Genomic DNA, 25,342 nt, shown 5'->3' with positions numbered 1-25,342 from the left:
AATAACACACGCTAAGATGGGTTCATATGGTTACAAATACAAGTTACAACATATGCCACAAGGAATTAAGAACCTTAAAAACTTACAAGATTAAGAATCAAGAACAAGCTATACAACTACCAAGATAAGAAGAATGCTAGGTACCACTCAAAGATAAGGGACCAAAGTCCCTAGACATGAAAATTCAAGAATGCTAGGCAACACTCTAAGCATGTCCGATTGTGGCCCATAACTCCCACCATACGGCGCTTTCTAAGGAGGCCTTTTTCCTCTTCTAGGTGGGATGCCCTGCACCGTATTTCCTTTGCAGGATGTCATGTTTGGCCTCATTCCCCTCACCTAGATGAGATGCCTTGTGCCATGTTATGTTTTGCAGGATGCCATGTTCATGTATGCACCGATCACGCGACCTATATGGTCTATGGTAGATTAAGTGACCTTTATGGTCTATGCCATGTTCATGCATGCATCAATCACATGACCTTTATGGTCTATGCCAGGTTCATGCCTGCATCGATCACGTGACCTTCATGGTCTATCATGGGGAGTAATCCTATGGCCATGATGGAGCAAGAAGAGAGTAAGTTACCCTAGCCATGAATCAAGAACCTCTTAAGACCTCCCACGGTACATCATGCTTATGACTTAGACTACACTACTTGGAACATATGAAGCCTTGAGCGTAGGTATTAAGACTGTGTCGCTTGGAACGCATGAAGCCTCGGACACAGGATGACAAGTTTATGTCTAGTACCGTAAGTCCTAAGGGGAGTGTCTTAGAGAACGAAGTAAGAAACATAACAATAATTTACAACAAGAACAAGAACAAAACAAGAACATGAAAAGAAAAAGTGTGGTACCTTAGCATATCAAGGATACGATTAAGAGCCTACAAGTAGGCTACTTACTGAGTCTTGTACTCATTCCATATTCTCCATTTTTTTTTCAAGAAATAAGGGGCTGATAGCGGACTCTGGAGCAGGTGCCATAGACAAACCTCATCCGTCGTCCTTCAACCCTTTTGTGTCGTCCCTTAACTTGTGTTTTAATTGTTGTGTTGTGTTTTAAAATACTTTGTATCATCTTTATTTTGATATAATGTTTGATATGTTTTAAGTTTTGGTTGTTTTATTTTGTTAAAAATTTTACCCGTCTTTTAGAGTCATTGAGTCAGCCCGGTCCTTACAGTTAAGGGGAACCAATCATTTCTTACATATGGGGTGTCAATATGTCCGAGTCGTTAATGAGACAGATTCAAAATTTGTTGGGCCATGCCTGCATGGTTCAAATCCTACTGTTGACGAATTTTTAACTTTATGTGAAATCCCACATTGGTTGAATAAGAAACGAATCATTCTATATAAAAGAGTGTCAATATGTTTGAGTAGCTAAGAAGATAGAGTCGAAATCTGTTGGGCTATGCCTGCCTTTGTAGGTTCGAATCCTGTTGTTAAAGAATTTTTTAGCTTTATTCTTTATATAAGGGTATCAATATGTCCCAATGGTAAATCTGTTCGGCTATGCATGTACAAGTTTGAATCCGGTTGCGATGCTGAATCCTGTTGATGAATTTTTAGCTTTATTATGAAATCACACACATTAGTTGAACAAGGAATCAATCATTCTTTATATAAGGGTGTCAATATGTCCGAATGGTTAAGGGGAATGAATCATTCCTTATATAAGGAAGATCGAGTGATTAAGGTGATAGACTTGAAATCCATTTATTTATGCCTCCACAAGATGAATTTTTTTAGCTTTATTGTAAAATCACACATACGAATCATTCTTTATATAAACGTGTCAATATGTCCAGGTTAAGGGGAACGAATCATTCCTTGTATGAGGGGTGGCAATATGTCCAAGTGGTTAAAGAGACAAACTCAAACTCTATTGACCTATGCCTGCGCAGGTTCGATCTTGTTGTTGACAAATTTTTAGCTTTATTGTGAAATCACACATCGGAATCATTCCTTACATAAGGGGTGTCTAATATGTATGGGTGTCAAGTTAAGGAGATAGATTTGAAATCTATTAGACAAGGAACAACGAACGAATCATTCTTTATATAAGGGTGTGACAATATGTCCGAATGGTTAAGGAGACAAACTCGAAATTTGGCCATGCAATTTTTAGTTTTATTATGAAATCCCACATCCTACATAATACTTATATAAGTGGAAGTGGGATACTATTGTTGCCACAATCAATAGTACTCGAGAATCTGAGAAACTGAAGTTTGGAGTGTCAATATGTCCGAGTGGTTAAGGAGATAGACTCGGAATCTTTTGGCTATGCAATTTTTAGCTTTATTATGAAATCCCACATCCTACATAATACTTATATAAGTGGAAGTGGGATACTGTTGTTGCCACAATCAGTAGTACTCGAGAATCTGAGAAACTGAAGTTTGGAGTGTCAATATGTCCTAGTGTTCAAGGAGATAGACTCGAAATCTTTTGGCTATGCAATTTTTAGCTTTATTATGAAATCCCACATACTACATAATACTTATATAAGTGGAAGTGGGATACTGTTGCTGCCACAATCAGTAGTACTCGAGAATCTGAGAAACTGAAGTTTGGAGTGTCAATATGTCCGAGTGGTTAAGGAGATAGACTCGAAATCTGTTGGGCTATGCCTGCGTAGGTTTGAAGCCTGCTATTGACATATTTTTAGCTTTATTGTGAAAACACACGTCGGTTGAACAAGGAACCAAGGAACGAATCATTCTTTATAATAAAGGTGTCAATGTCCGAATGGGTAAGGAGACAAACTCGAAATTTGGGCAATTTTTAGCTTTATTATGAAATCCCACCTCCTACATAATACGAATCATTCTTTATATAAGGGTGTCAATATGTCCGAATGGTTTAGGAGACAAACTCTAAATTTGGTTGCAATTTTAAGCTTTATTATGAAATCCCACATCCTACGTAATACTTATATAGCTGGAAAACACACATCGGTTGAACAAGGAACGAATCATTCTTTATATAAGAGTGTCAATATGTAGGAATGGTTAAGGAGACAAACTTGAAATTTGGCTATACAATTTTTAGCTTTATTATGAAATCCCACCGCCTACATAATACTTATATAAGTGAGATACTGTTGTTGCCACAATCAATAGTACTCGAGAATCTGAGAAACTAAAGTTTGGGGTGTTAATATGTCTGAGTGGTTAAGGAGAAAGACTCAAAATCTGTTGGGCTATGCCTGTGTAGATTCGAACCCTACTATTGATGTATTTTTAGATTTATTGTGAAAACACACATCGTTTGAACAAGGAACGAATCATTCTTTATAGAAGGGTGTCAATATATTGACGTATTTTTAGCTTTATTGTGAAAACACACATCGGTTGAACAAAGAACAAATCATTCTTTATATAAGGGTGTCAATATGTCGGAATGGTTAAGGAGACAAACTCGAAATTTGGCTATGCAATTTTTAGCTTTATTATGAAATCCCACATCCTACATAATACTTATATAAGTGGAAGTGGGATACTGTTGTTGCCACAATCAGTAGTATTCGAGAATCGGAGAAACTGAAGTTTGGGGAGTCAATATGTCTGCGTGGTTAAGGAGACAGACTCGAAATCTGTTGGGCTATGCCTGCGTAGGTTCGAATCCTTCTATTGACGTATTTTTAGCTTTATTGTGAAAACACACATCGGTTGAACAGGCTATGCAATTTTTAGCTTTATTATGAAATCCCACATTCTTGATAATCCCACATCCTACGTAATACTTATAAAAGTGGAAGTGAGATACTGTTGAGTAGTACTCGAGAAACGGAGATATTGAAGTTTGGGGTGTCAATATGTCTGAGTGGTTAAGCAGACAGACTCGAAATCTGTTGGGCTATGCCTGCGTAGGTTTGAATCCTGCTATTGACGTATTTTTAGCTTTATTGTGAAAACACACATCGGTTGAACAAGGAATGAATCATTCTTTATATAAGGGTGTCAATATTTCAAAATGGTTAAGGACATAAACTCGAAATTTGGCAATGCAATTTTTAGCTTTATTATGAAATCTCACATCCTACATAATACTTATATATGTGGAAGTGGGATACTATTGTTGCCACAATCGGTAGTACCTGAGAATCGAAGAAACAGAAGTTCGGGGTGTCAATATGTCCGAATGGTTATGGAGACAAACTCGAAATAAGTGGAAGTGGGGTACTATTGTTGCCACAATCAGTAGTACCCGAGAATCTTGTTTGATGAAGAAATTTGAGAAACTGAAGTTTGATGTAGAAATTTGAGAAATTGAAGTTTGATTCAGAAATCTGAGAAACTAATGTAACTGAAGTTTGATTCAGAAACCTGAAAACTAATGTTGAAACCTGAGAAAACTTTGAAGAAACCTGAGAAAACTGAGAAGAAACTAATGTTGAAAACTGAGAAAACGGAGAAGAAACCTGAGAAAACTGAGAAACTAATGTTGAAACGTGAGAAAATTGAGAAACTAATGTTTAATGAAATCTGAGAAGAAACTGAAGTTTGATTCAGAAACCTGAGAAACTGATGTTTAATGAAATACTTGAAGAAACTGTAGTTTGATGAATTCCGAGAAGTAGTTTCAGCGATAGTAAACGCAAACGAGAAATGGAAGTGAGATACTGTTGTTGCCACAATCAGTAGTACCCGAGAATCTGAGAAACTGAAGTTTGATGAAGAAATTCGAGAAGTAGTTCTCAGCGAAAGTATACGCAAACGAGAAATTGAAGATCTGAGTAACTGATGTTTAATGAAATCCAAGAAGAAACTGAAGTTTGACGAATTTTTAGCTTTATTGTGAAATCACACATCGGCTGAATAGGGAAAGAATCATTCTTTACATAAGGGGTGTCAATATGTTCGAGTGGTTAAGTTGACAGACTCGAAATGCTATGCCTGCGTAGGTTCAAATCCCTACTGTTGACGAATTTTTAGCTTTTTTGTGAAATCTGTTGGGCTGTGCCTGTGTAGGTTCGAATCTGATCAATATTTTCGAGTGATTAAGGGTAAGGGATGTTAAGGGCGAACGGATCATTCCTTCGGTCAATATGTTCGAGTGATTAAGGGTAAAGGATGTTAATGTGTCCGAGTGGGTTAAGGGGGAACGGATCATTCCTTCGGTCAATATGTTCGAGTGATTAAGGGTAAGGGATGTTAATGTGTCCGAGTGGTTAAGGGGGAACGAATCATTCCTTATATAAGGGATGTGTATATGTCCGAGTGGTTAAGGGGGAACGATGCGTAGGTTCGAATGCCTGAAGAATGACAATGAAGAAGAATACAAAAAGTCAAAATCCAAAGCATTTTGTGTAGCTGAGTGAATTAGATTAGCGAGAATAGCTCCCAGGTACAGCAAGACAATATCATGTTGGTGAAAGGATGAATAGAACATTGAATGAGCAGGCAAGGAGTATGAGGATTCGTTCTAGATTGTCAAAGACATTCTGAGTTGATGTTGTAAATACAATAGCCTACTTGATAAATAGAGGGTCGTCAGTACCCTTGCGGTTCAAGTTGCCAAAAGAGGTATGGATAGGAAAAGAGAGTTACAAGCTTGATGCTAACAGAGTTACAAGCTTGATGCTAAAGAGAGTTACAAGCTTGATGCTTAGGCTATGAAGTGCTACTTCATAGGCTATGATTCTAATATGTTTGGGTATAAGTTTTTGGACGTCAAGAACAAAAAAAAAAAAAAATTTGAGCCACTATAACGTGGCTTTTGAAGAAAATGTCATGTACAAGGACAAAGACAAGAAAGGTTCTAGGACAACAAATCAACTGGGAGTTGAAGTTGAGCTACAGAACAATTAACATAGTGATTTTGTAGTAGATACTTGAGAAATTTCTAAGACTGTTGCTGAGGTTCCAGAGGTGGAGGAAGTGACACCTAAGCAGGTGTTGAGAGGATCAACCAGAACTATCAGAGTATTAGATAGGTATGTACCTTCATTATACTATATGTTGTTGATTGATGAAGAGGAACCAGAGCCCTTTAGTGACGCCCTACAGTTGGAGGATACAACCAAGTGAGAGCAAGTCATGGATGATGAGATGAGTTGGATGTCTAGGCTTCAGAATTGTGTTGCTCATTTATCTACTGAGGCTTTGTACGTGGCAATAGCTAAAACTAGAACGAAAATGATATTGATGACAGACTATGTAAAGAATTAGGCAAGAAGTAGCTCGAGAAGATTCTTCATGTAGATAGTCAGAGTGTCATACAGTTGGTGAAGAACCCAGTCTATCAAAGACAAAACACATTAGAAGACGATACCATTTCATTCGCAGGTTAGTGGAAGATGGTGATGTGTTTGGAGAAGATAAAGGGTGCAAAGAATCCAGCAAACACATTGACAAAATGTGTTGATGTTGAATAAATGAAGTTGTGCGAAATCTCAATTGGTATAGTGCAGTTAAGATATTGATGGTAGTTTAAGAATGAAATTCTTTGTTGACTGGATCAACCTACAGGTGGAGAATTGTTAGGTTATAAACCTGCTACCTATTTATAACGTATCCAATTGTTATACATAGTAAAGTTATATATGGAAAATATATAGTAAACTATTATTTATAATAAAAAACTTGTAAAGATATATATGGTAGATAGTTATATATATAGTATATGGTTATGTTTGATAAAATCATATATAGTAAACTGAACCATATATATATATATATCCCTTAGACAGTGCTTTTAAAATGTACTTTCTGTATTATCTCTTACGGTACATAACTGAAGTCATCAATAAACTTTTAGTTAGTATTTCTCATGCATTTTCTCTCTTCTATCCTTTGTGTTCATCTAGATTCCACGTGTGAATTGTTGTAGAATTCTAACAATTACAATAGAAAAACTTAGTTGCCTGTGGAGGACTTATCACTAAGTGTTAATGATAAAATTGTTCATAATTTTCATTTTTTTTTTCTTTTTAAGTCAACTCAAAATTTTCTTTTCTTCCATTTTTTTTTATTTTACTTTTCATTTTTCTTATCGGGTTAGAAGGTTCTCCAATATTCTCTTAATATTAAGATATGATTTGGAGGATATATTTTAATAATTAGTTGTGGAGTATACCTTACCTATCCTAGTTAATATTTTTTTTTCTTTTGTGGGAGTTGTTAGTAATATATTTTATCTTAGGATATGATTAGCAGTATATTTTATGTTATTTACCAAATTAGTTATATATTTTTCGGAGCCACTACGAAGAAGTTTCGGGAGTTATGAAGGAAACCTTGAGCTCATATTGGTCATGGGTTGAGAACGGGAATTGAATTTTCTGAAACCTAATTTATTGTTGTTCTTCAGTAGCTCAGTGGTAGAGCGGTCGGCTGTTAATCGATTGGTCGTAGGTTTGAATCTTACTTGGGTAGATTTGATTCATTCCGAATTCATGAAAGGGTTCGCTTTGACCGTTAAGAGTAGGTAACCCGATATGACTTGCTTTAATCTACTTGCTCCACTCCTCTAATGGATGAATCTCCTCCATAAAGTCTTCCACGATATGACTAAAACACAAGGTAAGGCTTGTGGGAGCTTATTGAAATAAAATTCCGAAAGTTTCGAAGCCTAAAAAGGGTTGTGACATTTCTCCACATCGATTAATCTTTCCTCCAGCTGGCGAATAGCTAATCGATATGCTACTAGTTCAATCTACTCTAGTTTCTCTGAAAGGCTAATAAGAAAAGGCTTAACATGACATATGCAATCTAGATATACATGTGGAAAATTAATAACTTAGTTCGCGATTTTAAACATTCAATAACATAAGGAAAATTTGTACATGTGTTCAATTTGTTCCTAAAAGAAGGAATGGGACCAAGATACAAAAATGTATATGATATAACAGACCAAAAAAAAAAATGGAGAAGACCTACGCCTTAGGTCAACACCCTTCTGTGGCTACCTAGCTCTCAAGTACTTCTCGCCCCATCCAACAACATCATACACCTCAAAGAAAAAATTGTCGAAATGACAAGTATATAAATATAACCAGTAAGCAAATTGGTTTGAGAGAAAATAAGTAAGCAAATTGGTTTGAGAGAAAATAGTGTATCATAGCCCTCGAATTTAGAAGAGATTCGAGAAGAAAATTAAAAAAAGAATAATAAGAGCAATCTCTCGAGTTCTAGGAACTCTCATCACTTGATTCTTGTCTCAAAATATTGCTCACAACTTCTTATTTATAGATGAAGCTTGCATTGTTTTGATCGTTCTAAAGTCGTACTAAATTTTAATTCCAAGTTTTTGAACTGTCTGTCAGAAATATCTACTCATATGACGGTGCTACCTACCTTTATTTTAAATATTAGTTGTTGGATCTAAGGAACCTCAAGTCTTCTTGAACATATTCAAATTTCAGCTCTATCCATCTTATGATATGAGCGATTTTATGCAGCTTGTCAATTCTAAAATCTGTCAATTCTAAAATCGAATATGCTAAGAGCATTTTCATAATTATCTTGAACTACATAGCATTTTAGTTTTTTTTTTTTTTTTTTTTTTTTTTTTTTTTTTTTTTTATTCTAAAACTCCAAACTTTTTCTTAAATTTTTTTACCCTTTTTAGTAATTTTTTCCTTCATCAACATTTTAAAGTTCATCCTCCACTGAAACAAAATTAAAAATTTAATTCCTTCTCCATCAAATATTAAAAATTCAAGAAGTTTCTTAAACAATTAGAATTTTTTTTTTTTTTTTTTTTATTCTTTATGCTTTTTTTTTTTTTTTTTTTTTTTTCTTTTCAATATCTTTGGATCCTTATGAAAACTTAGTAAAGGATTGAAAACATCTTCTTTATGCCTTCTATTCTAACTTACTTATTGGAATCTCATCAATTTAACATCATATCATGTTCTTCACATGTTGTTTGGTAGCCACAAACCTAGTCATAACTTAAAGTAAATGATATAACCTAAGACTACGCAACACAAGAATGAAAGTTCACATTTAATACCAGTGTTGATTCATTTAATACCACAATGTTGATTCATTTAATTCCAATGAAAGTTCCATTCCTTGGAGCTCATCTATCATCTCATCATTTAATATCAATGTTGATTTAATCCCGGCAGTTCACAATTAAGAATGAGCTAGCAAACTCCTAATTGTCTCAACATTATATTCTTCATTTCATATAGGAATAGAATACTATGAGAGCCTAGGGCTTATTGTTTCTCTATCTCTTTCTAACCATCATTCATCATAATCTAGCTCCTAGGAAGAAGCATCGTGGAGGTACTTGGTCAAGGGGGCAACATAGAGGTGACTTGGAGAGGCAACATGGTAATGAATAAGAGACTTGGAGGAGTTATGTCGATTACTTGGAAGAAGATTGAAAAAGAGAATGTTAAAGAAATCTCACAAAATTGTGAAATAAATCTCACACACACTAACAAAAACAAAGAACACTCTATTTATGTGAAAAAACCCTTTCTAGCATTTCTCTATTTTTTCTTTGCTGTTGGCTACGAACAACAATTTATATATAAGATCTCCTAAAACTAAATATAGCCATCCACTATTTCCTATAAACCCTCTTGGCCTTTCATCTCCACTTACTTTTAATTTAAAACCCATTAACTACAACTCACTTTTGAATTTAAAATCCACTAAAATTAACTAGAAATAACATTGAGCTTAAGTTAACTACAACTGACTTTTGAATTTAAAACCCACTAAAATTAACTAGAAATAACATTTACGGTTTATTCAAAAAACTCCCTTATAAACTTAAATGTTCCTATCGGTCATGTCAATCATCTTCTTGTATTTGTCAAAAAGTACTTTCGGTAGTGGTTTTGTAAAAATATCAGCAACTTGATCCTGACTTGCCACATGCAGCAATTTCACACTTCCTTCCTTCACATGATCTCAGATAAAGTGAAAACGAACGTCAATGTGTTTGCTTCTTTCATAGTTCACTGGGTTATTTGCTAACTCAATTGCTGATTTGTTGTTGAATCACGGTTGCACCTAGTTGTTTTAGCTTCATCTTGCTCAACAAATTTCTAAGCCATATCGCAGGACACACACACCAAGATGCTGCCACATATTCAGCTTCACACATCAAGAGTGTCACGATCTATTGTTTCTTTGAAAGCCAAGTAAATGCTATGTTGCCCATAAAGAATACATAACTCGATGTACTTTTCCGATCGTCTGTCTCCGCACCAATCACTGTTAGAATAACCAACCACTTGTAATCTTCTGTTTTCAAGTAGAATAACCCAAGTGACACTGTTCCTTGGATGTACCGTAGGACTCGCTCCAATGCCTTCCAATGTGAAATAATCGGCTCCTCCATGAACTGGCTTATAATGCCGACACTTAATAAAAGATCAGGCCTTGTGCATGTAAGATAGCGAAGGCTTCCTACCAAACTCCGGTACCTATTTGCATCTACTTGTTCTCCTTCACGTACTTTGAGAGTTTTGCACCTGGTTTCATTGGTATTGATATCGGGTTGCAATTTTTCATCTTGTGCTTCTTAAAAATCTCCTTTGCATATGTCTCTTGTGATATAAAAATACCCGTTTCTCCTTGTTTAACCTCCAAACCAAGGAAAAACTTCAACAAGCCCAAATCTTTCATCTCAAATTCTCGTGTCATTGTGCTTTTAAACTCTTCTATCATCCCATCATTGTTACTTGAAAAAATGAGGTCATCGACATAAAGCGCAACAAGTATCACATTACCTTCCACTCTTCTTTGTGTAAAGTGCATGCTCGTGGGGACATTACTTGTACCCATTCTCCTTGAAATATGTATCGATACGAGTATTCCATGCTCGCGGTGTTTGCTTCAATTCGTAAAGCGTCTTCTTCAATTTTAGTACCTTCTTCTCTTCTTCAATTTCCATGTACCTGTTCGAGGTAGACTTCTTCTTCAAGCACACCATTCAAGAATGCCGACTTGACATCCATTTAAAAAATCGGTCATTTGAATTGAGCCACTTGGGAAATGAGCAATCACATTGTCTCCATTCTTGCAACGGGAGCAAACACTTCGTCATAGTCGATTCTCGCCTTTTGCTTGTATCCCTTCGCAACAAGTCGCGCCTTGTACCGCTCTATCTTGCCTTGAGAATTCATCTTTTCCTTACACCCACATCACACCAATGGGTTGGCTTCCTTTTGGAAATTCTGTTAACTCTCATATATTGTTGCGATGAATTGCTTTAATCTCCTCATCCATGGCAGTTTGCCACTTCTTGTCTCGCATCGCCTCTTCAAGGCTAATATTTTCAGCATCTTCCAGAAGACATACAAGGTGTACCTCATTTGTTGAATGATATAAGTCTCGCAAACTTTGCATTTTGGACTGTCGTGGTTCATCTTCATCATCGGATATTTCTGAGTTTGTTGGTATACTTGTTGGTGCAACGACTGATGGTTCTCCAACTTCGATATTAACTTCTGTCGAATTGTTCCAGTCTCATTTGCTTGCTTCATTTACTCGCACATCACGACTCACCATCACCATCTTGCTTATCAGGTCAAGTAGCTTGTATCCTTTTGTCTTCTTATCATACCTAATAAAAATATATCTTTTTCTTTTGTCTTCGAACTTCGTTCTTCGTTGATTCAGTACGTGAGCATAAGCCACACTACCAAACACTTTGAGATGAGAAATTGTAGGCTTTTGTCCGCTCCAAGCCTCTTGTGGTGTTTGATCATCTAACTTCACATGTGGACATGGATTTTACACATAGGTGGCGCATTGCACAGCTTCTGCCCAATATTCCTTTGGCATCCTTTTGCTCTTAAGCATTGACCGAACCATATCGAAAATGGTTCAGTTTTTTCTTTCGGCCACACCATTTTGTTGAGGGTGTATGGTGTGCTTAGAAATTGCCTTATGCCTTGCTCCTTGCAAGACTCCATGAAAGTCGTCGAAGTGTACTCGCCACCTCTATTGGATCGTATAACTTTGATGTGTCTACCAGTTGCCTTCTCCACCATCACTTTAAACTTTTGAACACCTCGAATGCCTCGAATTTTTCTTTCAGAAAGTAAACCCAAGTTTTTCATGAGTGATTATCGATAAAGTAAACCCAAGTTTTTCATAAGTGATTATCGTCAAAGAAGGTTTCAAAGAACCAAAAGATACCACGGGTTATACAGTGGCACAAAACAAGGCGTTAAAAGAGATGCGATCAAAGGATAAGGCGGCACTATACATGTTGTTCCGAGCCGTTGACGAGTCGGGCTTTGAGAAGATTGCCAATGCAACTACTTCAAAAGATGCGTGGGACACTTTAGGAAAAGTGTTCAAAGGAACCGACCGAGTCAAGCAAGTTCGTCTCCAAACTCTTCGTGGCGAGTTGGAGAGCATGAAGATGAAGGAGTCAGAAAGTGTTTCTGACTGCATCACACGTGTACAGACTTTGGTAAACCAACTCAACCGAAACGGAGAAATGTTAGCCGAGATGCAGGTTGTGGAGAAGATTTTGAGGTTATTAACCACTAAGTTTGAGAATGTTGTTTGTGTGACAGAACAGTCAAAGGACCTAACAACATTTACGATCGACGAGCTCGCCGGTTCTCTCGAGGCACACGAGCAATGTAAGAAGAAGGAAGAGGAAACACTCGATCAATCACTTCAGGCCAAGACGTTAATCAAAGATGAAAAGGTACTCCATTCTTAAAACTTTCAATGTAGAGGTCGTGATTATGGAAGTTGTGGAAATGGTTGTGGTGGTCAAGGCAGCAGTCATGAAGAATACTATAAGGAGAAGAGACAGTCGAGCCAAGCAAATTAGTGTGGAAGAGGACGCAGTCGAGGAAGAGGCGGCCGATCAATTTATTCCAACATTTAGTGCTAAAAATGTCATAAATATGGTCACTATACGAATGATTGTAACTTCGACAAATGTTAGAATTGTGGTATAGTGGGGCATTTCGCAAAATATTGTTGAGCTGATAAAAAGGTGGAAGGAACAACCAACCTAGCTTTGGAAGACCTAACAAATGAAGGTTTCTCTTGATGGCTTAAAATGAAGACAATATCAACAACGACACTCTGTGGTACCTCAACTCAGGGGCAAGCAACCATATGTGTGGTCATGAGTACATATTCAAAGAGATGCAAAAGATTGAAGATGGTCATGTGTCATTTGGAGATGCGTCAAAGGTGGAGGTCAAAGGCCGAGGTACGATACATTTCTTGCAAAAAGATGGTTTAATAGGGTCAATCTAAGATGTTTATTACGTACCAAACCTCAAGACCAACATATTGAGTATGGGGCAACTCACAGAGAAAGGTTACTCGATATTCTTAAAAGACCAACTGCTACACCTAAAGGACAAGCAAGAGTGTTTCACAATGCCAAACAAGCAATTGTTAAAATGGTTTCAGAAATGTTTTAGAATTTAAGATTACCTCTTGGAATGGTCAGGGCTAAAGTGCGAGATCTGATTGCCTAACTAAACCTCACTATGAGAGTTGTGGGAACCAAACCCTAGCTTGGGGTGCAATCCAATATAACAAGGCAAAGGTCTTGGAGCCCAAGCTCTTCTGTGGGCTTTGAGATACCAAGGCTCTAGAGAACTTTATCTTGTCGATGATGTAAAGTTATGGTCGAGGTCCAAGTACAGGTACGGACATTCAAGATGGACGATGTACTATGGACACTTGTGAAAGCTTAAAACAAAAACTCCGTTCACAGTTCTTCTCAAAGAATGTCAAGATAATAGAAAGGAGAAAGTTAAGGGAGCTGAGACATATTTGGAATATTCGAGACTATGTTATGCAGTTTTTGGGCTTATGTTTGATATTCATGACATGTCCAAAAAAGACAAGGTCTTCAATTCTGTTGAGGGGTTGAAGTTGTGGGCAATGACCAAGCTCTCCGAACAAAGAGTTTAAAACCTTTTTACGGCTTATTCTATAGTCTAACGACTGTTTGACCTTAGTAACGATCAATCCCAAGACGTAAGGCAGAACCAGATTTTTGCAAATAGGGTAATAGAAAATATCGACCCAGCTCCCCCAAAGGTGGGAGAGGCGACAAACTTGAAGGCGAAGGAGGGGAATGTGAGTCCTCCTAATAGAGGTAAAACTTCATAGAGGAAACCTCATAGCCAGAACAATAGTAGTCAAGGCACTTCATCTTGGTTCATATTGCAAGGGGCCCTCCCAGAAATTGAATGCCCACCAAAGACATCACCATATCCTTTCCAAGGAAAACTTAAAAAAAAAAAAAAAAAAAAAAAAAAAAAAAAAAGTAGAAGTTAAGTAGGAGACAATTAAAGTTGAAACACTACAAGTAGAAAGTTGAGTATTAATTTAATTGAATTATAATTTTTTTTTTGTGTATATTTTAAAAAACAAATTAAGATAGTGATATGTAATTAATACAAAAATTATTTATTGTAAATGAAGAACTTGTATTAAAAAAAAAAAAAATCACTTATTAAATGACGTGAAGGAGAAAATCTTCATACAAAATTAAAATTGATAGAATATAGTGTAAGAATAGTCCCTTGACAAAAATTTTGGATAATCTCTTTTCTATCTTTGTCTCCCCTCTAATTTCTTCCTTCTTCTATTCTTCCATCTAACATCTAACCCAGAGGGAAGAGAAAAAGAGTAGAGAAAAAATATAAAAAATTATAGTTTTTAAAATAAAAATAGGTGTCACATCAACTTTCTCTCCTAGTAATTAACAAAAACAATTGATGACACCATAAGAATGCTACCAAATGTAAAATTATAACAAAATAAAATATAATTTAAACTAAATTAAAGATAAAAAATGTAAATTTCTTTTAAAAAATTTATAAGTGAGAGTTCCAAAGGTAAAAGTATAAAAGAAATATATTTATATTAAATATATGCATAAACTTTAATAAATGACCGCATAACATAGTGAATTAGCACGTCTGACTTCGGATCAGAAGAATAAAATCGGATCAGAAGAATGAAAGCAAGTAATTTTGGAGTTAGATAGAGCTTTGGCTAAGCTCAACCAAGTAAGTGGTCTTACTATCGGCTTGGTCGGAAGACTTGCCTTATGTATGACGACACGTGCCCACTAACCCTTGCACGTGTCATTTATGTTTTGTGTTATATGATGATGTAATGATGTTGTATGATGATGTGATGATGTTATATGATGATGTGATGATGTTTTATGATGATGTGATGATGTATATGATGATATGAGATGATGACATGATATGATGATGCATGATAACATGATGATGTATGATGCATGATGATGAGATGACTTAATATGATGCATTATGACGATGAGTTTTCTAAGACGCAACCTTAATTGATGTGAATCATGATGAACCTATAAAGGCCAACGCATGCATGTTATCTAGTGCAATGTGTGAATAATGTACAGAGTTGTGTCATAAGAATGATTTAAAGATGAAAATCATAGGGACCTCATGCATTTTGTGTGTTCATATACATTGGGTTAATTCCCCATTTATGATGATGAGTACGGACGCCTACACTATGAGATGATCACAATCATGTCTCGCATGACACTCGGGGGTCTGCTGACCTCCGAATTTCGCTACAGACAGCTAGCTTGACTATGATGAGTCTAGTGGGTGCGAACCGCCTGGGGATCTACGCTCGCATGTGTAGGTTGTGTGTAGAGAAGTAATAGACATCCAATTTTGTCTGGACTAGAGGCCACCCCTATGATGGTTTTACCGATAGGTCCCTAATCATGAGTCGCATGTGTTTGCATTCTCTAACCCCAATAGTGGGGTCGCTTACTCAACATTTCTTAAAATACTCAAGTCATGTGCTACTTCTATTTCATGTAAAGACAAGACCCCTGGTAGGGTTGACGATGACATCGCAAAAAAAGACCATGAAAAATGCATAAGATAGTGGCATTTCATCTTTTAGACTTTAGGTTAATATAGGGTGTTTTACTTTTAATGTTTTATTTAGTATTTTGTTATGTTATTTTAAAGATGTTTCGAACATGTAAGTCCATGACAGTGTTGTATGATGAAGTTGTAAATGTTTATTTCTGCATGTATGTCCATGACAGCGTTGTATGATGAAGTTGTAAATGTTTATTTCTAGATAAGAGAGTATGTAATGATGATGGTAGACTTTCGGTTAGTAGAAATCTAGGGCCGTTACAAATATATTTATATTGAAGTATATACTTAAATTTTTGAAAATGATGGCATAGCGTAGTGGATTAGCTCATTTGAGTTGAACCCCCATTTGACCCACCCATTTGTGGTCAACCAAAATTATAGACTATCATTTGAGAAAATTTTTCCTCACTTGTGTTCGTTCTTTGGTTAACACACTTGAGGCCTTCAATTCAAATCTAGACGATGCCATACACTTTTCTTGAATATCACCAAGTTTTTTCAATACTCTCCTCTTCCAATTGCTACAAATTTTTTTTAATACTCTCCTCATCCACTTGCTACAAATTCTACATGGTGGACAACGAAGCTAGATGTCCTTCATTTAGTGGAAACACTTAATAAAAAGCATATAGATCAGAGCTTGAAAATGACTTCATAGCAGAGTGGATTAGCGCGTCTGACTTCGCATCAGAAGGTTATAGGTTTTACTCCCATTGTGGTCAACCAAAATTGTAGACTATCATTTGAGAAAAATTTTCCTCACTTGTGTTCATTCTTTGGTTAACACACTTGAGGCCTTCAATTCAAATCTAGACGATGCTACAAATTCTACGTGGTGGACAAAGAAGCTACATGTCCTTCATTTAGTGGAAACACATAATAAAAAGCGTGTAGACCAAAGCTTGAAAATGACCTAAAAAGCGTATAGACCAAAGCTTGAAAATGACCGCATAGTGCAATGGATTAGCGCGTCTGACTTCGGATCAGAAGTTCATGGATTCGACAGTTCAAATCAGACGATGCCATACACTTTTCTTGAATATCACCAAGTTTTTTCAATACTCTCCTCATCCACTTGCTACCACCAAGTTTTTTCAATACTCTCCTCATCCACTTGCTACAAATTCTACGTGGTGGACAAAGAAGCTACATGTCCTTCATTTAGTGGAAACACATAATAAAAAGCGTGTAGACCAAAGCTTGAAAATGACCTAAAAAGCGTATAGACCAAAGCTTGAAAATGACCGCATAGCGCAGTGGATTAGCGCATCTGACTTCGGATCAGAAGTTCATGGGTTCGACAGTTCAAATCAGACGATGCCATACACTTTTCTTGAATATCACCAAGTTTTTTCAATACTCTCCTCATCCACTTGCTACCACCAAGTTTTTTCAATACTCTCCTCATCCACTTGCTACAAATTCTACGTGGTGGACAAAGAAGCTACATGTCCTTTTGATAATCACCATTTATAACCTGTCTTTTCTTTCCTTTCTTCTCTTGATTCTTCCATGAAAATACTATTGTGTTATTGAATCCTATGAAATCCCACTTTTGAGCTTTATTGTGAAATCCGACATCGGTTGGACAGGAAATGAATCATTCCTTATATAAGTATGCGAGTGATTAAGGAAGAATTCTGCTCACATTGGTTGGATAGGGAATAAATAATTCCTTATATAAGTATGTCCAAGAGGTTAAAGAGGAATTATGTTATTGACCATTTTTTAGCTTTATTGTGAGATCCCACATCCTTATATAAGTGTGTCAATATATTTGAGTGGTTAAGGAGACGAACTTGAAATCTGTTGGGTTTTGCTTGCACAGGTTCAAATCTTGTGAAATCTCACATCGGTTGGACAGGGAACGAATCATTCTTATATAAGGGGTATCAATATGTCTGAGTGGTTGACGAGACGTTTTAGCTTTATTGTGAAATACCACATCAGTTGGACAGGGAACGAATCATTCTTATACAAGAGGTGTCAATATGTTCGAGTGGTTAAGGAGACTTTTTAGCTTTATTGTGAAATTCCACATCCGTTGGACAGGGAACAAATCATTCTTATACAACGGGTGTCAATATGTTTGAGTGGTTAAGGAGGAATTATGTTATTGGCGAATTTTTAGCTTTATTGTTAGATTCCTTATCGGTTGAATCCTGTTGTTGACGACTTTTTTAGCTTTATTGTTAAATCCCACATCGATTGGATAGAAAACCAACCATTTCACCAATCATTCCTTCTATAGAGGGTGTCAATATGTCCAAACATGAAATTTGTTGGGTTTTGCCTTCTTTTCTTGGGCTTTGCGTGCACAAGAAATTCCACATTTGTTGGATCCCACATCGGTTGAACAAGAAACGAATCATTTTTTATCTAAGGGTGTCAATATGTTTGAGTGGCCTAGGAGATAGACTCGAAATCTGTTGAGTTATGCCTATGCAGGTTTGAAACTTGTTGTTGAAGAATTTTTAGCTTTACTGTGAAATTCAACATCGGTTGAACAAGGAACGAATCATTCTTTATATAAGGGTGTCAATATGTCCGAATGGATAAGAGGAACGAATTTTTAGCTTTATTGTGAAATTCCACATCGGTTGAACAAGGAACAAATCATTCTTTATATAAGGGTGTCAATATGTCCGAAAGGATAAGAGGAACAAATCATTCCTTATATAAGGGGTGTCAATATGTCCGAGTAGCCAAGGAGATTTGAACAAGAAACGAATAATTCTTTATATAAGGGTGTCAATATGTCGGAATGGTTAAGGAGACAAACTCGAAATTTGGCTATTCAATTTTTAGCTATTCAATTTTTAGCTTTATTATGAAACCCCACATCCTACATAATACTTATATAGGTGGAAGTGGGATACTGTTGTTGCCACAATCAGTAGTAATCGAGAATCTGAGAAATAGAAGAATGGGCTGCCAATATGTCATAGTGGTTAACGAGACAGACTCGAAATCTGTTGGGCTATGCCTACCTAGGTTCGAATCCTGTTATTGATGTATTTTTAGCGTTATTGTGAAAACACACATCGGTTGAACATGGAACGTATCATTCTTTATATTATAAGGGTGTCAATATGTCCGAATAGTTAATGAGACAAACTCGAAATTTGGCTATGCAATTTTTAGCTTTATTATGAAATCCCACATCATACATAATACTTATATGAGTGGAAGTGGTCTACTGTTGTTGCCACAATCCGTAGTACTCGAGAATCTGAAAAACTGAAGTATGGGGTGTTAATATGTCTGAGTTGTTAAGGAGAAAGACTCGAAATCTGTTAGGTTATATAATATGTCTGAGTTGTTAAGGAGAAAGACTCGAAATCTGTTAGGTTATACCTGCATAGGTTTAAATCCTACTGTTGACGTATTTTTAGCTTTATTGTGAAAACACACATCGGTTGAACAAGGAAGAAATCATTCTTTATATAAGGGTGTCAATATATCCGAATGGTTAAGGAGACAAACTCGAAATTTGGCAATTCAATTTTTAGCTTTATTATGACATCCCACATCCTACATAATACTTATATAGGTGGAAGTGGGATACTGTTGTTGCCACAATCAGTAGTATTCGAGAATCTGAGAAATAGAAGTTTGCGGTGTCAATATGTCCGAGTGGTTAAGGAGACAGACTCGAAGTCTGTTGGGCTATGCAATTTTTAGCATTATTATAAAATCTCACATCCTACATAATACTTATATAGGTGGAATATATAGGTGGAAGTGGGATATTGTTGTTGCCACAATCAGTAGTACCCAAGAATTTGAGAAATGATAGTTTGGGGTGTCAATATGTCCGAGTGGTTAAGGAGACAGACTCGAAATCTGTTGGGCTATGCCTTCGTAGGTTCGAATCCTGCTATTGACGTATTCTCTTAGCTTTATTGTCAAAACACACATCGGTGAACATGGATCGAATAATTGTTTATATAAGGGTGTCAATATGTCTGAGTGGTTAAGGAGACAGACTTGAAATCTGTTGGGCTATGCCTTCGTAGGTTCGAATCCTGCTATTGACGTATTCTTTGCTTTATTATCAAAACTCACATTGGTGAACATGGAACCAATCATTCTTTATAGAAGGGTGTCAATATGTCCGAATTGTTAAGGAGAAGAACTCGAAATTTGGCTATGCAATTTTTAGCATTATTATGAAATCTCACATCCTACATAATACTTATATAGGTGGAAGTGGGATACTGTTGTTGCCACAATCAGTAGTACTCGAGAATCTGAGAAATAGAAGTTTGGGTTGTCAATATGTCCGAGTGGTTAAGGAGACAGACTCGAAATCTATTGGGCTATGCCTGCGTAGGTTCGAATCCTGCTATTGACGTAGTTTTAGCCTTATTGTCAAAACACACATCGGTGAACATGGATCGAATCATTCTTTATATAAGGGTGTCAATATGTCCGAATGGTTAAGGAGACATTTCGAAATCTGGCTAGGCAATTTTTAGCTTTATTATGAAATCCCACATCCTACATAATACTTATATAAGTGGAAGTGGGATAGTGTTGTTTCCACAATCAATAGTACTCGAGAATCTGAGAAATAGAAGTTTGGGGTGTTTATATGTCTGAGTGGTTAAGGAGATAGACTCGAAATCTGTTGAGCTATGCCTGCGTAGGTTCGAACCCTGCTATTGATGTATTTTTAGCGTTATTGTGAAAACACACATCGGTTGAACATGGAACGAATCATTTTTTATATAAGGGTGTCAATATGTCCGAATGGTTAAGGAGACAAACTCGAAATTTGGCTATGCAATTTTTAGCTTTATTATGAAATCCCACATCCTACATAATACTTATATGAGTGGAAGTGTGATACCTTTGTTGCCACAATCAGTAGTACTTGAGAATCGGAGAAACTGAAGTATGGGGTGTTAATATGTCCGAGTTGTTAAGGAGACAGACTCGAAATCTATTGGGCTATGCCTTCGTAGGTTCGAATCCTATTATTGACGTATTTTTAGCTTTATTGTGAAAACACACATCGGTTGAACAAGGAACGAATCATTCTTTATATAAGGGTGTCAATATGTCCGAATGGGTAAGGAGACAAACTCAAAATTTGGCTATGCAATTTTTAGCTTTATTATGAAATCCCACATCCTACATAATACTTATATAAGTGGATGTGGGATACTGTTGTTGCCACAATTAGTAGTACTCGAGAATTTGAGAAACTGAAGTTTGATGAAGAAATTCGAGAAGTAGTTCTCAGCGAAAGTATACGTAAACAAGAAATTGAAGATTCAACAGTTCCCGAGAATCTGAGAAACTGATGTTTAATGAAATCCGAGAAGAAACTGTAGTTTGACGAATTTTTAGGTTTATTGTAAAATCACACATCGGCTGAACAAGGAAAGAATTATTCTTTACATAAGGGGTGTCAATATGTCCGAGTTGTTAAGGAGACAGACTCGAAATGCTATGCCTACGTAGGTTTGAGTGGTTAAGGGAGAACGAATCATTCCTTGGGGTGTCAAAGGGTGTTAATATGTCCAAGTGGTTAAGGGGAAACGAGAATCATTCCTTTTATAAGGGGTGTCAAGGGGTGTTAATATGTCCTGGTTAAGGGGGAGCGAGAATCATTCCTTTTATAAGGGGTTTCAAGGGGTGTTAATAAGGGGTTTCAAGGGGTGTTAATATGTCCAAGTGGTTATGGGGGAACGAGAATCATTCCTTATATAAGGGGTGTCAAGGGGTGTTAATATGTCCAAGTGGTTAAGGGGAGTGGTTAAGGGGGAACGAGAATCATTCCTTATATAAGGGGTGTCAAGGGGTGTTAATATGTCCAAGTGGTTAAGGGGAGTGGTTAAGGGGGAACGAGAATCATTCCTTATATAAGGGGTGTCAAGGGGTGTTAATATGTTCAAGTGGTTAAGGGGGAACGAATCATTCCTTATATAAGGGGTGTCAGTTCGAATCCTGTCAAAATGTTCGAGTGGTCAAGGGGGAATGAATCATTCCTTATAGACAGACTTGAAATCTGTTGGGCTATGCCTGCACAGAACTGAAGTTGAAAATCATTGAAAATTAGACTGGCTTGAAGATCAAATGCCTGAAGAATAGGAAAAGTCAAAATCCAAAGCATTTTGTGTAATTGAGGGAATTAGATTAACGAGGTGGCTTGAAGATCAAATGCCTGAAGAATGACAATGAAGAAGAATATGAAAAGTCAAAATCCAAAGCATTTTGTGTAGCTGAGGGAATTAGATTAACGAGGTGGCTTGAAGATCAAATGCCTGAAGAATGACAATGAAGAAGAATACAAAAAGTCGAAATCCAAAGCATTTTGTGTAGCTGAGGGAATTAGATTAACGAGGATAGTTCCCACGTACAACAAGACAACATGGTGCTGGTGAACTGAGGGTATTAGATTAACGAGGATAGTTCCCAGGTACAGCAAGACAATAAGGTGTTGGTGAAAGGATAAACAGAACATTGAATGAGTAGGCAAGAAGTACGAGGATTCGTTCTAGATTGTCAAAGATATTCTGAGTTGATGTTGTAAATACAATAGCCTACTTGATAAATAGAGGGTCGTCAGTACCCTTGCGGTTCAAGTTGCCAAAAGAGGTATGGATAGGAAAAGAGAGTTACAAGCTTGATGCTAACGCTATGAAGTGCTACTTCATAGGCTATGATTCTAATATGTTTGGGTATAAGTTTTTGGACGTCAAGAACAAAAAAAAAAAATTGAGCCTATAACGTGACTTTTGACAAAAATGTCATGTACAAAGACAAAGACAAGAAAAGTTCTAGGACAACAAAGCAAGTGGGAGTTGAAGTTGAGCTGCAGAACAATTCACATAGTGATGTTGTAGTAGATACTCGAGAAACTTCTAAGACTGTTGCTGAGGTTCCAGAGGTGGAGTAAGTGACACCTAAGCAAGTGTTGAGAGGACCAACCATAACTATCAGAGTATTAGATAGGTATGTATCTTCATTACACTATATGTTGTTGATTGATGAAGAGGAACCAGAGCCCTTTAGTGATGCCCTACAGTTGGAGGATACAACCAAGTGGGAGCAAGCCATGGATGATGAGATGAGTTGGATGTCTAGGCCTCAGAATTGTGTTGCTCCTTCATCTACTGAGGCTTTGTACGTGGCTATAGCTAAAACTAGAAAGAAAATGATATTGATGACAGACTATGTAAAGAATTAGGCAAGAAGTAGCACGAGAAGATTCTTCATGTAAATAGTCAGAGTGTCATACAGTTGATGAAGAACCCAGTCTATCAAAGACAAAACACATTAGAAGACGATACCATTTCACTCGCAGGTTAGTGGAAGATGGTGATGTGTTTGGAGAAGATAAAGGGTGGAAAGAATCTAGCAAACACATTAACAAAATGTGCTGATGTTGAAAAAATGAGGGTTTGGAGAATTGCTAGGTTAGGGAGCAGGATCAGCCTCCAAATGGGAGAATTGTTAGGTTAGGAAGCCTGTTACATAGTAAAGTTATACATGGAAAATATATGGTAGATATTGTAAAACGATTATGGAAAACATATTTATAACTTATCCAATTCTTATACATAGTAAAGTTATATATGGAAAATATATTGTAAACGATTATTTATAATAAAAAGCTTGTAAAGATATATATGGTAGATAGTTATATATATATAGTATATGGTTATGTTTGATAAAATCATATATATAGTAAATTGAACCATATATATATCCCTTGTGCTTTTAAAATGTACTTTCCGCATTCTCTATCTCTTATTGTACATAAGTGAAGTCATCAATAAACTTTTAGCTAGTATTTCTCATGCATTTTCTCTCTTCTATCCTTTGTGTTCATCTAGATCTCGTGTGTGCATTGTTGTGCAATCGTAACAATTACAATAGAAAAATTTAGTTGCTTGCGGTGGACTTATCACTTAAGTGTTAGTGATAAAATTGTTCATAATTTTCACTTTTTTTTTTTTTTTAAGTCAACTCGTGAGATTCTAAATTTTTCTTATCTTCCATTTTTTTATTTCACTTTTCATTTTTCTTATTGTGCTATAAGATTCTCCAATATTCTCTTACTATTAAGATATGATTTGGAGGATATATTTTAATAATTAGTTATGGAGTATATGTTACATATCCCTAATCCATTAATATTTTTTTCTTTATTTTTGGAAGTTGTTAGTAGTATATTTTATCCTAGGATTTGATTAACAGTATATTTTATGTTATTTACCAGTTAGTTATATATTTTTTCTCATTAGGTAGTAGTAGATTGTTTGTATCCTATTTAAACGTTGTAAACATGATGAATGAAGATCATACTTTTGATCCCACTTCTATTTCTCATTCGTTTAAAACACCAATCAAAAGGAATTGACATTTTACTCATGAAGTGGAAGCATTGGAATCAACTTTGATTTTATTTAGAATTAAACAAAATTAAAGGTTAAACAAACCTATCGACATGCTACCCGTTTAATCTACTCTAGTTTCTCTAATAAGCTAATAAGTAAAGGCTTAACATGACATGATTAACGAACTATGCAATGCAACATGAATGTATGAGAATAAGATAGAAACTACCATAAAATTTTGTGTGATTTTAAAACATTCAATAACATAACGAAAATTAATGTAAAAACATATACATGTACATGTGTTCAATTTGTTCCTAAAAGAAGGAACGGGACCGAGATACAAAAGATGTATATGATATAACAGACAAAAATAAATAAATGGAGAAGACATACGCCTTGGGTCAACACCCTTCTGTGGCTACCTAGCTCTCAAGTACTTCTCATCCCATCCAACAACATCATACACCTCGAGGAAAAAAATTGTCGAAAGGACAAGTATATAAATATAACCAGTAAGCAATCTATTTGTAGACTCTCATTACATACGTGGTTTGACCACTTTTAATTCCAAAATCCTTCATGAAACTTGTTAGAAAACTCATTTCGAAGATGTACAAATTGGTTTGATAGAAAATAGTGAATCATATCCCTCGAAATTAGAAGAAATTCGAGAAGAAAATTAAAAAAAAAATACTAAGAGCCTTAATCTCGAGTTCTAGGAACTCTCATCACTCGATTCTTGTCCCAAAATATTGCCCACAACTTATTATTTATAGATGAAGCTTGCATTGTCTTTGATCATTCTAGAGTCGTACTAAATTTTAATTCCAAATTTCTGAACTGTCTGTCAGAAATATCTACTCATATGACGGTGCTACCTACCTTTATTTTAAATATTAGTTGTTGGATCTAAGGAACCTCAAGTCTTCTCGAACATCTTCAAATTTCAGCTCAATCCAATGGTTAGATCTTATGGTACGAGCGATTTTGTGCAACTTGTCAATTCTAAATCGAATATGCAAGAGCATTTTCATAATTATCTTGAACTTCATAGCATTTTAGTTTTTTTTTTTTTTTAACATTTTATTCTAAAACTCCAAACTTTTTCT

General features: G+C 36.0%; 6 non-coding genes across 6 annotated transcripts; all 6 read left to right on the top strand.

Moving 5' to 3' along the window:
• The first annotated feature begins 2,588 nt into the window (after positions 1–2,588).
• On the top strand, positions 2,589–2,670 carry TRNAS-CGA (transfer RNA serine (anticodon CGA)). The gene has a single exon. It is a non-coding gene; the product is annotated as a tRNA-Ser (tRNA).
• Positions 2,671–3,567: 897 nt separating this feature from the next.
• TRNAL-CAA (transfer RNA leucine (anticodon CAA)) lies at positions 3,568–3,649 on the top strand. The gene has a single exon. It is a non-coding gene; the product is annotated as a tRNA-Ser (tRNA).
• A 173-nt stretch (positions 3,650–3,822) lies between these two features.
• On the top strand, positions 3,823–3,904 carry TRNAS-CGA (transfer RNA serine (anticodon CGA)). Its single transcript has one exon. It is a non-coding gene; the product is annotated as a tRNA-Ser (tRNA).
• Positions 3,905–19,683: 15,779 nt separating this feature from the next.
• On the top strand, positions 19,684–19,765 carry TRNAS-CGA (transfer RNA serine (anticodon CGA)). The gene has a single exon. It is a non-coding gene; the product is annotated as a tRNA-Ser (tRNA).
• A 69-nt stretch (positions 19,766–19,834) lies between these two features.
• On the top strand, positions 19,835–19,916 carry TRNAS-UGA (transfer RNA serine (anticodon UGA)). The gene has a single exon. It is a non-coding gene; the product is annotated as a tRNA-Ser (tRNA).
• Positions 19,917–20,151: 235 nt separating this feature from the next.
• TRNAS-CGA (transfer RNA serine (anticodon CGA)) lies at positions 20,152–20,233 on the top strand. Its single transcript has one exon. It is a non-coding gene; the product is annotated as a tRNA-Ser (tRNA).
• Positions 20,234–25,342: the final 5,109 nt, after the last annotated feature.

The sequence above is a fragment of the Cucurbita pepo genome, chromosome 9, assembly GCF_057944985.1.
Source record: "Cucurbita pepo subsp. pepo isolate OVF chromosome 9, ASM5794498v1, whole genome shotgun sequence".
In the NCBI taxonomy this organism is placed as follows: Eukaryota; Viridiplantae; Streptophyta; class Magnoliopsida; order Cucurbitales; family Cucurbitaceae; genus Cucurbita; species Cucurbita pepo.
This window is presented reverse-complemented; position numbering and strand designations above follow the sequence as displayed.